Below are 14,036 nucleotides of genomic sequence, written 5' to 3'. Positions count from 1 at the left end.
TTAATACACGCATATGAGGGTACAGAAGAGGAATTTCTCAATTAATTACACCAGAAATACTTAAAACAGGCACCCCCTTGCCTCTATCCTATCTACAGCGGGAATACAAACGCAAAATTAGACGAGGAACTCACGGAGGCAGAAATCCGCGCGGCCCTACAAAAGTTAAACACCAAATCCGCCCCAGGCCCAGACGGTATAACCAACAAGACTCTCAGGAACCTGGATGACGAATCGATAGCCAAACTAACAGAATACATAAACGAGTGTTGGGTAAAGGGAGAAGTGCCAGCTCAATGGAAGAAAGCGACGATAACGCTTATTCCAAAACCTGGTAAGAAGCTTGAGATAGACAACCTCAGACCAATCTCCCTAACATCCTGCGTCGGAAAATTAATGGAACATGTCATTTTAAACAGAGTAGACAACTTCTTAGAGGATAATAACATATACCCAGACACAATGATAGGATTTCGCAAAAATCATTCGACACAAGATGCGATGCTCCAACTTAAGCATCAGATAATCGATTATAACACGCGCTCGACAAGGACCATCTTGGGCCTTGATCTTAAAAAAGCTTTCGATAATGCCAACCACGCAACCATATTGGAAAACATCGAACGAATAGGACTAGGGCAACGGACGTATAACTACATCAAGAGCTTCCTATCAGACCAGGGAGGCCAGGGAGGCCCCAGGCCCGGGCCTCCCTGGTGGCATCTCCGTCGGAGGGCTCAAGTCGCCCGAGATCGACATAGGCGGGGCCGGCACGCCGCAAGGCGCTGTCATTTCGCCGATGCTGTTTAATCTCGTCTTGATGGGACTCCCCGAAAAATTAAATCACATAGAGTCCCTGAATTACACAATCTACGCGGACAATATTACTATCTGGACCTGTGATGGCAGCGACGGATCAATAGAACAACGACTCCAGACTGCGATTAACGCAGTAGAGGAACACCTCATAGGAACAGGCCTCACATGCTCTGCAGAGAAATCTGAACGTCTATTGTACCGCCCCACACGTAGAGGCAGGCCTCCCAAAGGATACGACAGAAACAAGGCTCATGAGGAAATCAAGCTACACACCAAGAACGGGCGGAATATCCCAATAGTCAACCAGCTCAAAGTGCTGGGTCTGGTAATCGAGAACAAAGGCACAAATAGGGAAACCGTAAAGAAATTAGACACAAAGATAACAAACACCATGAGATTAATCAAACGAATTACTAACAAGCACCAAGGTATGAAGGAAGAAAGTATCATACGGCTTATACAATCATTCGTAATCAGTCAGATCACATACATAGCAGCCTTCCACAATTGGTTTGCAGCTGAAAAGCGTAAAATTAACAACATGATAAAAAAAGCATACAAACTAGCTCTAGGGATTCCCATCAGTACGAGCACGGATCTCTTGCTAAAGTTAGGACTCCACAACACACTGGTCGAACTCATAGAAGCACAACAAACATCTCAAGCAGAGAGACTAACCAAAACCAAAACGGGACGGCATATACTAAGCAAACTAGGAATGAATTATCACAATCTATACGGGGAAAAGAGGACCATAACGAGAGAAATTCGTGACAAACTCCTAGTACCAAATATACCCAAGAACATGCATCCAGGTTACAACGACGGCAGACGCAAGAGTAGAGCAGAAAAAATTATCCGAAGCTTTGGGTCAGACGACAGAGCAATCTTCGTAGACGCGGCTGAATACCCAGACAGAAATAGCTATGTGGCAGTAATCGTAGATCACACCCAAAAACCCTTTACAAGCGTATCAGTTAATACCAAACATTCCGAGAACGCAGAGGAGGTAGCCATTGCACTAGCATTGGTCTCCACGAATGCTCAGTACATCATAAGCGATTCTCAAGCGGCCATTAGAAATTATGCAAAAGGTAGGATCTCTCCTGAGGCATGGCACATCATCAGAGTCAATGAAGCGAAGTTCTCCGATGCAGAGAAGAACGGCAGGCAATTGCTCTGGTTCCCAGCGCATACGACTCCAGACATTCCTGCAGTCAACCTCAACGAGGTAGCACACCGCGAAGCTCGAGGTCTTACTCGCCGAGCTGAGCAAAGAGTGACTTCCATCGGTCAGGAGAACGCGGAGGAGGAAATCTGGAGAGAAAAAGATATATTAACAAGATTTAGTGATATTACCAAATTCTATCGAAATCGGAGGCGAGTATTACCACCGCCTCACAATAAACTGAACAGAGCTGAGTCCGTTACTTGGAGGCGACTACAAACAGAAACTTATACGAGTCCCGTGCAACTAAAAACTTTCTACCCCGATATGTACGAGAGCGATATGTGCAAGCTATGCAAGTCTGTTAGAGCCACCCTTCAACACATGTTGTGGGGATGTGAAATATACCAAAATAAAATGGCAGTCTCCCCAGAAAATCTACGGGCGTGGTGGTCGCGCGTGCTGCTCAGCTCAGAACTCCAAGACCAACTTTGGGCCGTCCAGCGAGCCAAGGAAGCCGCACGGGAGCAGCAGCTCCCAGTGGCCATCTAGGCGGCCCCATGCCCGGGCCTCCCAATCGCCGGATTCCAAATAAAGTTATCACATCATCATCAACGTTCCAAGAAAACGTGATGGTTTCCGGCTTCTTGCAGATCAAGCAGTGTGATCCCCAAGGTACGATACAACCCTGTTGTTCTATGAAAGTCTTCACGGAGAGCGTTCCGGTGTGAAGCTTAAAAAAAGGTTTTTTGCCCCTGGTGGCACCTCCATGCGTTTTACCCGTTTAAGTACATCAAAGCATGGACCTCCACTGTATATGGCTCTGTATAACGGCACTGGAAAACTATGTCACACACATCTTTGTATAGTGTTTTCCTATTCACCCCACACAAGTAATCCATTGAAAATCGAACAGAAATAAATCTTACACTGTTGACCACTTCTTTAAAGTAGCCACGAAGTGATCCGGTCACGCTTCCCGTACTAACAACATGTGGCGGCAAAGCGCCGCTCAACCTTAGCTGACATACGGTGCGCAGAAAAGGATCGCGCTCGTCGCGAAAAAACAAAATCGGTTTACCGGTTGTCTAACAAAAAGATGCGCCGAACCCTCACCTTAGTATTACACTCTTCTGAACAAATTTGTTCGGCTGCACCTTTCCCAAGTTGAACCCCAGTTGAAAACCGCAAACACTCTGTGCAGCCTTTGCACATTTGCTCTCGAACAATACAATGCTTGCATGTCATAATATAACTTAGTGACAAAAAACATATTACAGACTGTCGCCCTTGCAAAAATAGACAGCTTCGTACCTTTCCACCTGTGCGCCTTTTCTTTCATCTCATCGGCTTAGCTCCTCCAATATTCACCGCTACTATTGTAGCTATTGAGAGGCACACCCAGATACCTCGTAGGTGTTTTGACCCAGTTGACGTTCACGAAGTTGTCCAGTGCAGAAACCCATTCCCCATGCCACAGGCCTAGAGATTTGCCCCAATTTATTCTACTACCCGTGACATTTCAGAAATGTTTCACTACCGATACTGCTTCCGTTACACTTGGTTTGTCTATGCAACACACTGCAATGTCATCTGCATACGCCAGCAGCTTCACCTCTCTCGCTGATAATCTAAAACAACGTATTTTGTCATTCCCGTTAATTGCTACACACGCTGCTTCTATATAGAGAGCAAATAACAGTGGACTGAGGCGACAGCCTCGGCGCACTGAACGTATTATGTTAATGGGGGCCCCCAGAAACTTATTAACAATGAATCCGGTTGTGCAATTCTGATACGCCAAGGCCACGCCCTCAGTGATGATGGAACCGACATTAACATGATCCAATATGGCAAACTATATAACGTGAGTGACACAATCGAACGCCTTCTCCAGATCGAGCTGAAGAACTGCAACGCCGTCGCCGGTGACGTCACAGCACTCGAGTACACGCCGCATCTTATGGACGTTCGAAAAAAATTGACCATCCTTTGATGCCGCAAATTTGGTGGGCTGCGACAATTTCCTTGATAACGCCTTGAAGTCTGGTAGCTAATATCTTCATAAAGATCCTTTATTTTTTAATAATGGGGTTTTACGTGCCAAAACCACTTTCTGATTATGAGGCACGCCGTAGTGGGAGAGTCCGGAAATTTGGACCACCTGGGGTTCCTTAACGTGCACCTAAATCTAAGTACACGCGTGTTTTTGCATTTCGCCCTTATCGAAATACGGCCGCCGTGGCCGGGATTCAATCCCGCGACCTCGTGCTTAGTAGCCCCACACCATAGCCACTAAGCAACCACGGCGGGTTCATAAAGATCTTGCAATCAATGTTTGTTAGTGATACAGGTCTATAGGATGACACGAATCTGAGTGTCTTTTTCATCGCTCTTAGGTATTAGTATGGTGTGCGCTTTTCCAAATGAAGGGGGCAATGATTTCTTCTCGTACGCGTCATTAAATACGTCTGCTAATAATGGGGCCAGTTCTCTTTTGAAAGCCTTATATAACCCTGCACAGAATCCACCAGGCCCAGGCGACTTGCCCAAGTTCAAATCACCGATTGCCTTTTCTTCTTCCATCTGGGTAATTTTGCCTTCTCATCGTTCTTTGGCGTCATCTCCCAGTCTCGGCATCCGATGAAGGAAATCGGCTATAAAACCTTCTACATTCGCTGCCTGAAATGTAAACACCGACTGATAGTACTGAAAGAAGGCGCGTCCTATGCTCTCGTTGCCAACAGCCCTGATCGACATGGTTTCGTCCTCCGTGCGCCTTCTCTAGTCTAAGCGCCCTTTAGTGGGCGTCTCCTCCGCCGCAAATGCATCTGCTCGTGCTCACACAATCGCACCTTGATAACGCTCTTTGTCGAAGTGTTCAAGCTTTTCTTTTAAGTTTCGCACATCGTAGTTGTACACACCAGGCTCTCCGCATTCAAGCGTTATCAGCTGCTGAGGCAGTCTTCGTAAACCCTTTTCTTTCATTTCCATCTCAAAATTTAGACAACTTGACCTTTCTATAGCTTTAATTTTACCCTTTTGCTTAAAACATTCCCACTTCTCTGCGATTGTTCCCGCTACATCACTGCGTACTTAATTAACCGCACCTCCTACCGCCTTTAAAAAGGACTGGTCACAAGGCATTCATTTTCCACATCTTTAAATGCATGTTTCCGTTTCCCTATAACAACCTTACATTTTACCATACAGTGATCTGAGAAAGACACGGGTACTGCACAATAACCGTGGCATCTTGGAATTGTATCCAACGGAATGTACTATCGGCCAAAAAAGTAAACGGACCACGGGACAGGTGGCCGGAGCGGCTGCGGGGCCACACCGGGGCGCTTCTATCTCGCTCCGCGCGCTGACGGTGAGAGTGCCCTGAGTGACGCCAGACTTCGCCCTCACTCTCGCGCGGATTCTTGTCACGCTTGATAAATTTCTAGTGCGCCGTTCGGTTGCTCTGATGCTGACGGTCGCGACGAAGGGGACTGTGCATCTCCTGTAGTTTAGCACATGGCGCTGTCGAACAGTAGTGGACGGCCGCGGGGCATCAAACCGCGCCACTGAGAAGGAACGAAGACTCGTTCTTAATGTTGTTTTGCTTATATTCACCATACCTCTCATATCAGTGCATTTTGCTGGCGTCCACAGCTGCTCGATTTTAGGCAACACAACGAAAGCAGCCGCAACGGCGGCTACGGTGACGCGCGCTTGCAGGTGCCAAGCTTTACTGCCGGTGCGGGTTTTCTGTCCATATCACTTTTCCGGCATTGTCTCCAGCAGTGGGTTTATTAACTATAGCAGTGCGCCTCTCCACACTGCTTTAATTCGCTACTGCAATACACAGTCCGTTATGAAACTTTCTTTACAAAAGTACCGTCAGAAAGAGATGATTGGAAAGACTAATCGGAAAAACTAGTTGCTCGTGGAAGTTTATTCACACAGTGGCACAGTGGATCAGCTTTGGCATACCGTGAAGGAAAGGTGGGAAGCGCTGCGCGGACGACCGGAGCTAGTAGCAGCGCTCTATGTCTCGATGCCAATGCGAGTAGGCCAAGTAATCGCGGTCGACGGCGAATTTTCATCCCATTGAGGACCTCTTCAACGCATGGAACCCCATTTTTTATTTTCTTCCGTGGATAAACTTCCACGAGCAACTAGTTTTTTCCGATTAGTCTTTCCAATCATCTCTTTCTGACGGTACTTTTGTAAAGAAAGTTTCATAACGGACTGCGTATTGCAGTAGCGAATTAAAGCAGTGTGGAGAGGCGCACTGCTATAGTTAATAAACCCACTGCTGGAGACAATGCCGGAAAAGTAATATCGACAGAGAACCCGCGCCGGCAGTAAAGCTTGGCACCTGCAAGCGTGCGTCACCGTAGCCGCCGTTGCGGCTGCTTTCGTTGTGTTGCCTAAAATCGAGCAGTTGTGGACGCCAGCGAAATGCACTGATATCAGAGGTATGGTGCATATAAGCAAAACAACATTAAGAACGAGTCTTCGTTCCTTCTCAGTGGCGCGGTTTGATGCCCCGCGGCCGTCCACTACTGCTCGACAGCGCCATGTGCTAAACTACAGGCGATGCACAGTCCCCTTCGTCGCGACCGTCAGCAGCAGAGCAACCGAACGGCGCACTAGAAATTTATCAAGCGTGACGAGAATCCGCGCGAGAGAGAGGGCGAAGTCTGGCGTCACTCGGGGCACTCTCGCCGTCAGCGCGCGGAGCGAGATAGCAGCGTCCCGGTGCGGCCCCGCAGCCGCTCCGGCCAGCTGTGCCGTGGTCCGTTTACTTTTTTGGCCGATAGTACATTCGGTCCAATCGCGCATGGCTGCTGCCTTGAAAACGTGTAAAAATCATTTCACGCCCCCCTTCCAGACACTCAAAAACGTCAACGAGTTCATTTTCACTAATTAGTTTTGATAACAATTCACTGCTGCTGTCATGCACACCGGCATTATTGACTGTCTCTGGCGCTAATTACACAACTAAAGTCTCCTAACAGCATAACACGCTTATCGCATCGAACATACTGCGACATCGAACATACTACGTTGCTTTTTAGCTTGAGGAGCACAGTCCTGGTGGTCGACGTCTTGTCGCCCATGCCATGGACGCGAAGACCTTGCCGGCTTACCTCCTCCACCTTGCTGAAAGCCATGAACGCCGGCCGTATGTACTCGTCTGCAACGTCATACAGCAGCCACTGAAGCCTAAGCTTCACCTGCTGGTCCTGCGGGTCTACGATGACGTACCGTCGTCCCTTCACTTGCAGTTCTTTGAAGGCCATAAGGAGTTTCGTGGCAGTAGCATCAGTCTGGGTCACCACCCAGACGTGATTTATCAGGTACGCCCCTATGCATACCACGTCAGGCAACAGGCCTGTCGGCAGTAGAGCGTCCCTGAAATCTTCGACCTTGTATGGTCTCGCACGTACATCACCGTGCAAAAACACGGTGTTAATCTCAACTCGTCCTTCCGGCAGTTGAAGCGAAATAAACGGCTATTCCTTATCATCTTCGGTAAGCCTATTTCCGCGACCAAAAGTGGTCGCTGTCGCTGCCCCGGAAGAGGCCATGATGCTACGGTCCGGACAGCTCGGCTACCGGATGCAGAATCGATCGCGCTACTTCAGAGCTTGGAAATTTGGTTGGTTTATTCCAAGTCATCCAGACTCACAGATCCGAGCCACGTGTGCGCATATTTCTGATACCCACAGAATGCAATGCTATAGCGGGAGAACATGACATTAAACTGCGTGTTTTATTTTAACGTTAACTGATTTTTTTAAATCGTCTGATGAATTCAGCAGAAATGTACTTACTGCTCTGAAATACAGGAAGAGGTACACATTACTTAAACGGTAAACCAACACGCATAATGGACTAAGAAAGTTTCACTTAATCAGTGTTCGATTAATTAGTTTAACGCATATATTCAAATACACGAATAGAAGCCAGTTATTTCACGGGTTCATTCACTTGCTGCGAATTTTGAGAGCACCACTAGTTTTGACATAAGCGCTGTCAAGCTTTCAGTAAAAATGAAGTGTTGTTTCGTTTAGTTTTTTTAACAAAACGCCTATCCTGGCCGAGGTGAGCGCAGTTCGATGGGGGACAAATGCAAGAACACCCGTGTACCGGCCGTGGACTTGGTGCACGGCCGGGTGCATGCACGCATGTGCTGGTCCCGGACCGGGAAGTAATTTTCTTTAACTGCGAGGCTTTTTATTATTGATGAACCTGTATGAATTTCCTTTGTAGCAATCGCTACGTTTGGCTGAATGTCTCATTTTCCCTTTATTAATTGCTTCTCTCCACCTTGCGGGTTTTTGCAGAGCTATTACGTCATGCATTCTTGTAATTGATTTCTCGTTACGGTGATATTATCTTACAAGTGGAAGCTTTCTTCACGACGCACGATATTCCGGTCGACGATAAGAAATAACTCACTTTCCCGTCGTTTCTCAGTTGCTTAGCCATTGCGAATAGCGGGACGGCGGCAGGTGATAATGGAACAAGCTCAATGTAGATGCACCTGCTGCTGCCGAATCCGCGGTAGTTATAACGAACGGCCATCGCCGATGGTAACCAAACACTTGTTCTGACCAGCGTTGGAAAGGTGAAGGTGTGATAAGTGCTCGGCATTGCACGTGATAGTGGTTGCAGGAACCGCTTTATCTCTCTTTGTTGCTACTTTAGCCAATGTGCATCAGACACTCGGTAGTCATAAGCTCGGTGAAACACCACTGCGCTCTTGTGCGAGCGTAGGACTCGTGCCTGAGGGCAACGCCATACCGGATCATGGACAGGGACGGGTGTACCGTTTTCGAGATCACGTCGTCGCCGGCGTCAATCGGCGACCGACGCGCTTCGACGGCGAGGTGCCGAATTCACGTGTATGCGGCCGCTGCCGCATGATCCCAAGACGTACCGTGCTGTTGCCGTGCGGTCAACGCTCTGTGCCTGTCTTGCCACGCAGCCATTTTCGAAGGGGGCGTTAGGCAGTGCCCATTGGATCAAGAGCCATTCCAAGAAGCGGAGTGCTGTGGTTATGAATTACCTACCAGGAAAGCGAGCACCTTGAAGGTGAGGAAGAAGAACAACAATTTTAGTCACTCGGTTCTTGAACGAGGGAAGCGAATTAATTATGCATTTAGCAATAGTTGCCCTACTGCATGTCTGCATACGTAACGATATAGGAGTGCCCGTTTTGCTATTGCCGAACTCTTATGTACTAATGCACCTTGAGTAAAGATTCCGTTATACTGTCCATTAAAACTAACACAATAGAACAACAGAAACTCACTGTAGTCTCATGTGAAACCTTCTGTGGGAACTCGATATTTCTTCATTTCTTAGCCTGACAGTCCAGAAGAGATAAATAAAAAGAAATATGGCAATACTTTACATCTGTGGTGACAAACTAAAGTGTACGCGTTGACGTTTCGACGCGAAATTCAAGAAAAAGTTGGTCAGTTTCCTTTAGTGATAAAATTCACTATCTGTTCAATCAATAATCTTCCTTCTCTTGAAATTCGCAATGAAACATGAGAAAAGGAAGTTGGGGATATCACAAAACCATATTTATTAGTGATTCTTATAAATAATAGCGTTCTTTCGACGTTACATTCCGACGTCAAATTCTTACTTTAAGACTTTATTCCTGAGCCGCTACAGGCCTCCCTTTTCCCCAACCAACCATTCCATAACAGCGACCTAGGCCCTTCGCGGGTGACCGCATTTATTTGTGATGTAAGCTAGCAAACAATAAGATAGTGGTCTCCACTATACACCAGAACACCGTGAATTCAAAGGGCGCCGCCATATTGATGAGCGCCGGTCGCGCCATCTATCCCAAGCGCCGCGAAGTAGCAGGCCTGGGCTGCCACGCCGGGAGATGCGACCCGGCGCGAAAGCGAAACTTGGGCTTTTTAGCTGGGCGGAAGGCGTGTTTCACGTTTTTTATAACCTGCCATTTTCGCTGTCTGGATTCAATCAAACTTCAAGACCTCGTGCAAGTCCACAATGGACACACTGAGTGCTGTGCAGACTGCAAAAGAGAATACATCGGGTAGGTACGCTATTACGTTTGTACAAACCGCGCGCTATATGCTAGAACACCTGTGAGCTTTTTGGCACGTAACCTGTGAAGGAATTTACAGCACTGTGTTGGTGCCATATATTATTAAAGTATGCAGAACACTGTCATCTGCACTTTCAGTTTGGTCTTGTTTGTAATGGTCTCTACTGGGTTGGCCGCGCTTGGCAACCAACTGGCGAGGTCGTTTGACTGCCTGGTTAGCAGATGCCTGCCCTTCACCACCTGCACACTGAAAACAAAATAGATGTTATATTAACAAGGGCTGTAGTTCTTTCCCATGCCATCACTTTTGCGAAGATATAAAGTCCTCTCAAAATGAAATAGAAAATACACCAGGCCAATTGTATCGTGCAACCACTTAAGAGTACAACATTCAGAAGAAAAGCCTACAGCACTCGAACAAGCAGCATATGATGCTAAACCTGCACTCATTGGAAAATGAGGTACAGCCGCGGCCACGTCTGTGTAGAGCGCGCGAGCAGACGGCCTTGCTCTGCGGGGCGACACCGTGCGGCAGTTGCGGGATCTGACGCACTGTGCCCAGGAGCATGCGTGGCCTAATATACATGCAGAACTCCATTGCACGAGTGCCAACGTTGAAACGGGCAGTCGTTTAACCGAATGTGTGCGCTTCCTCGGGGCGCTCTCGGTATCGCCATGCCAAAAGATTACGCGTTTCAGCTGATAACACGCGCCCGACTCTATCGCTCTTTGGGACATTGTGCGCCCCATCAATTGCGCGTCGCTCATCCGCTGTGAGTCGGGGAGCCATTGCGAATAAATTCTGCGAAAAGGTTTGACTTCTATGTCTAATATAAGCAGCACGCATGCGATGTTGTCACTTCATTGGCCAATAACATTATCTGGGATTGGTGAAGCAATAGTTTTTCATATCAAGTGCCCTAACAGAATCGCACACGCTATCACTCACGTGCGCAATTCCCTTGTCATCGCGCGTAGTAAGATGGCGCCCTCGGGTAATGCGCACAACCGGCAAAACACGTGCGCTTGCCAACATAATTTCTGGTTTAAAGCAGTGTGCGCCGACCTGCACGTCTATTAGGCCGCGCATACTCATGGGCACAGTGCGTCAGATCCCGCAACTGCCGCACGGTGTCGCCCCGCAGAGCAAGGCCGTCTGCTCGCGTGCTCTACACAGGCGTGGCCGCGGCTGTACTGCAGTAGTTATAATGTTCAACTACATGTGCAGTCAAAGCCCGTATAACAGGGCGAGCATGACAGATGCAGGTGTTGTACAGTTGCACAAACCATGACAGGGCACGTAAAATTACCATCCCTACTTAAAGCTGCATCATCAGGACCCCTTTGGTACAAGACAACAACCGCACCTGCAATCCAAGAAATTAGCCCCACCAACTGCAGCTACCTGGTACCAGACCTGTTTCGCTTGTGCGAGGCCATCGGATTGTTGGCGCTCCCTTAGAAAAGAAAACAGTAAAAAAAAACTAGTGAGAACGATCAAAATTTTGTTACAATATACAAGAATAATTAAGCACCTTATTTTCCTCGCCATATGAACGGAAATATTTTGCGCTTTGCCCCGCATAACAGCCTACACGCAGTTTAGAGCTCAGGAGGCTCAAATGAATTCGTTACGAATGACACCTGCAACACCAGCTCGTAAAGGTAGGTGCGCTGCAAGAACACCTTCGGCGACGAGTAGTCGTCGTTTACGTTTTTGTGGACGCATGCTACGTGACGAGCAGACTTCGGTTTACATTCATTAGCAATAACGCTCACCAGCAAGGCCTACAACTTGTCGTTCACGCTTAATGGTCATTCCGTGCACCAGCTGCAAGTATCGCTAACCGCAAACTCAACTGTTCCGCTTAACGGTCGGGAGCTCTGCCTGAATGAAAACACGAAAAGGCTTGCCTTTTTGTTATAGCCAAGGCGAAGCACCGGCGCGGGATTCTGCTCTGTAGGCTTGTTGCCCAGAAAGTGCTCGGAGCAAACCTGCGTATTAGGTTTGTAGGGCGCAAAGTTGAACGTGGTACCAAAATATACACAGATCGAATACTCACTCGTGCATTTTCACTGGGTTGGTAGTTCTTCCTATTCACTGCAGCTATCCACCGGTGGCGCAGCTTGGCATTCTTCGTTGCGGATGGAAATCGGCGCAGGCTGAAAACACCGCACCGGCACGATTCATACGTGTGTTGTGCTCTTCGCAAACAGCGCTAAGCAACCTGCTCCTTTTCCGCTGGTTGTTTTGGCATCCAAACACGACGCAATGATGCCCAGATGACTTCTTCTACTTTGGATCCGTGTGAACGGGCACATTTCCGCACTTTGGAGCCCTAGAGCTGGCGCTTGCCATGTCTACTGGTCGCCGGCGAACACACTTTGGCAGCCCAGTACAAAATAGCGCCGGTCGACCGGGCAACCCGGGTGCGAGAGTATGCAGTCGGTTAGTCTGGGTGCGAGACTAGCGTGTTCTGGTCTATACTCAAGAATGCTGGTGTGGCCGTAGATTAGCTGGGAGCTGAAAGAATAGTTGAAGCATGGTCGCTTTTTCCTCGATTCTGGCTTATGGATCCTGCCTTTTATGTAACAGTGGCTATCTTCATATCAGAAGCACAATCTGGTCATTCACCTAGGGCTAATATTTATGTTTGATGCGTCTTTAATGTTTAAACAGCGACAGATACTGCCTGGGAATTTTGAATATATTTACATGTGTACGTTGGTCCACACAAGCCTTTATGTAAAAGTATGTTCTAAATGTTAGCGGCAGTGATACAACGCGCCTTTAGTAAAAACATCTTGTCCACTCATAAAATTGTTCTTTTTTTCTATTAAGGTGTACTGCTGAAACGAAGCGCACGACTGCGAGTGCACGGGCACCATGGAGCGTGTGCTGGAACACTACGAGACCGAACGCACGTTTCACACCGTGGAGTGTTTGCGATGGGGCGAAGGAGTCCAGCACACAGACCTGTCAACGCACTACGTGGCCGGATGCACTGCCCGTGTTTCTGCCGCGATCACAGTGCCCGTCCTCGGAACCTACAGCACTGACCCTTGAAAACGTGAACGCTTCCCTTGAAGACCTGAAGGTGGTGTTCGGGGACACCAACCATGACCGGCCAGAGTCAGTTGAATGATCTTACAGAACAAGTCAGAAGCCAGGAAACTAGATTCGCCGGGAATACTCGAGATCGGCGCATCCGATCTCGTACTTTAAAGGGTGACGCGGCTCAAATGGCCGCCACGGTCTCATTAACCGTGTCGCACCAGCTGAATTTACTGAAAAACGCGACGGAAAAAGCCAGCACGTCGTCGTCGCTGTCGTCGCACGCGGAAAAGGCGCTGATACTTCTAAAGTTGGAACACTTAGCCGACCTGGAACACTCGCGGCAAACTTCTCCGAAGCCTGATTCCAAACATGTAATTGCTTATTGTAAGAGTCTGTACGGTGGCGTTCGGCATTTAACCAGCGCGATATCAATGACAGCCACACGGATTAGAAAAATTGGGAGAGTGCTTTATGTCCTGATCCTGGAAAACTGTGACGTAATCATTCAGCGGCAGGGATAGAGGAAAACGTTTGTCTAGATTATGCTGTGGCACATGAGGGACGCGTACTTACCGGTTGCCATCTTGAAGGGCTGGGGTATGTCTGGGCCTGCTCTTACTGTGGAGATCGAGTTTAACGGGTTGCTGGTGGACTCCAGGTGTTGGCCGCCTTTTTGGCACGTGAGCGTATGGGATAATGTAATACACAAGCATTGTTCGTTTACTTCCCGTGCGATGCCTTGTTTCTGCGACCGCTATGATGACTAATTGCTGCACTTTAACCTAGAATTCCATATAGGTATTGCCTCACTGAAAAAATGGTTTCCTCCGACACGGAAAGATGAAGTTCGAAATCTTGCTCAACGATAGAGAAATGGAAGGTGGTGTCAAAAGAGCACC

General features: G+C 48.0%; 1 long non-coding RNA gene across 1 annotated transcript; it reads left to right on the top strand.

The window, feature by feature from the left end:
- Positions 1-8,448: 8,448 nt before the first annotated feature.
- On the top strand, positions 8,449-13,678 carry LOC139051332 (uncharacterized). Its single transcript, XR_011509337.1, has 2 exons — positions 8,449-9,082; positions 12,922-13,678. It is a non-coding gene; the product is annotated as an uncharacterized lncRNA (long non-coding RNA).
- Positions 13,679-14,036: the final 358 nt, after the last annotated feature.

Source organism: Dermacentor albipictus, unplaced genomic scaffold (genome assembly GCF_038994185.2).
Source record: "Dermacentor albipictus isolate Rhodes 1998 colony unplaced genomic scaffold, USDA_Dalb.pri_finalv2 scaffold_11, whole genome shotgun sequence".
Lineage (NCBI taxonomy): Eukaryota > Metazoa > Arthropoda > Arachnida > Ixodida > Ixodidae > Dermacentor > Dermacentor albipictus.
The sequence above is the reverse complement of the archived record's forward strand: the minus strand, read 5'-3'. Positions and strand labels throughout refer to the sequence as shown.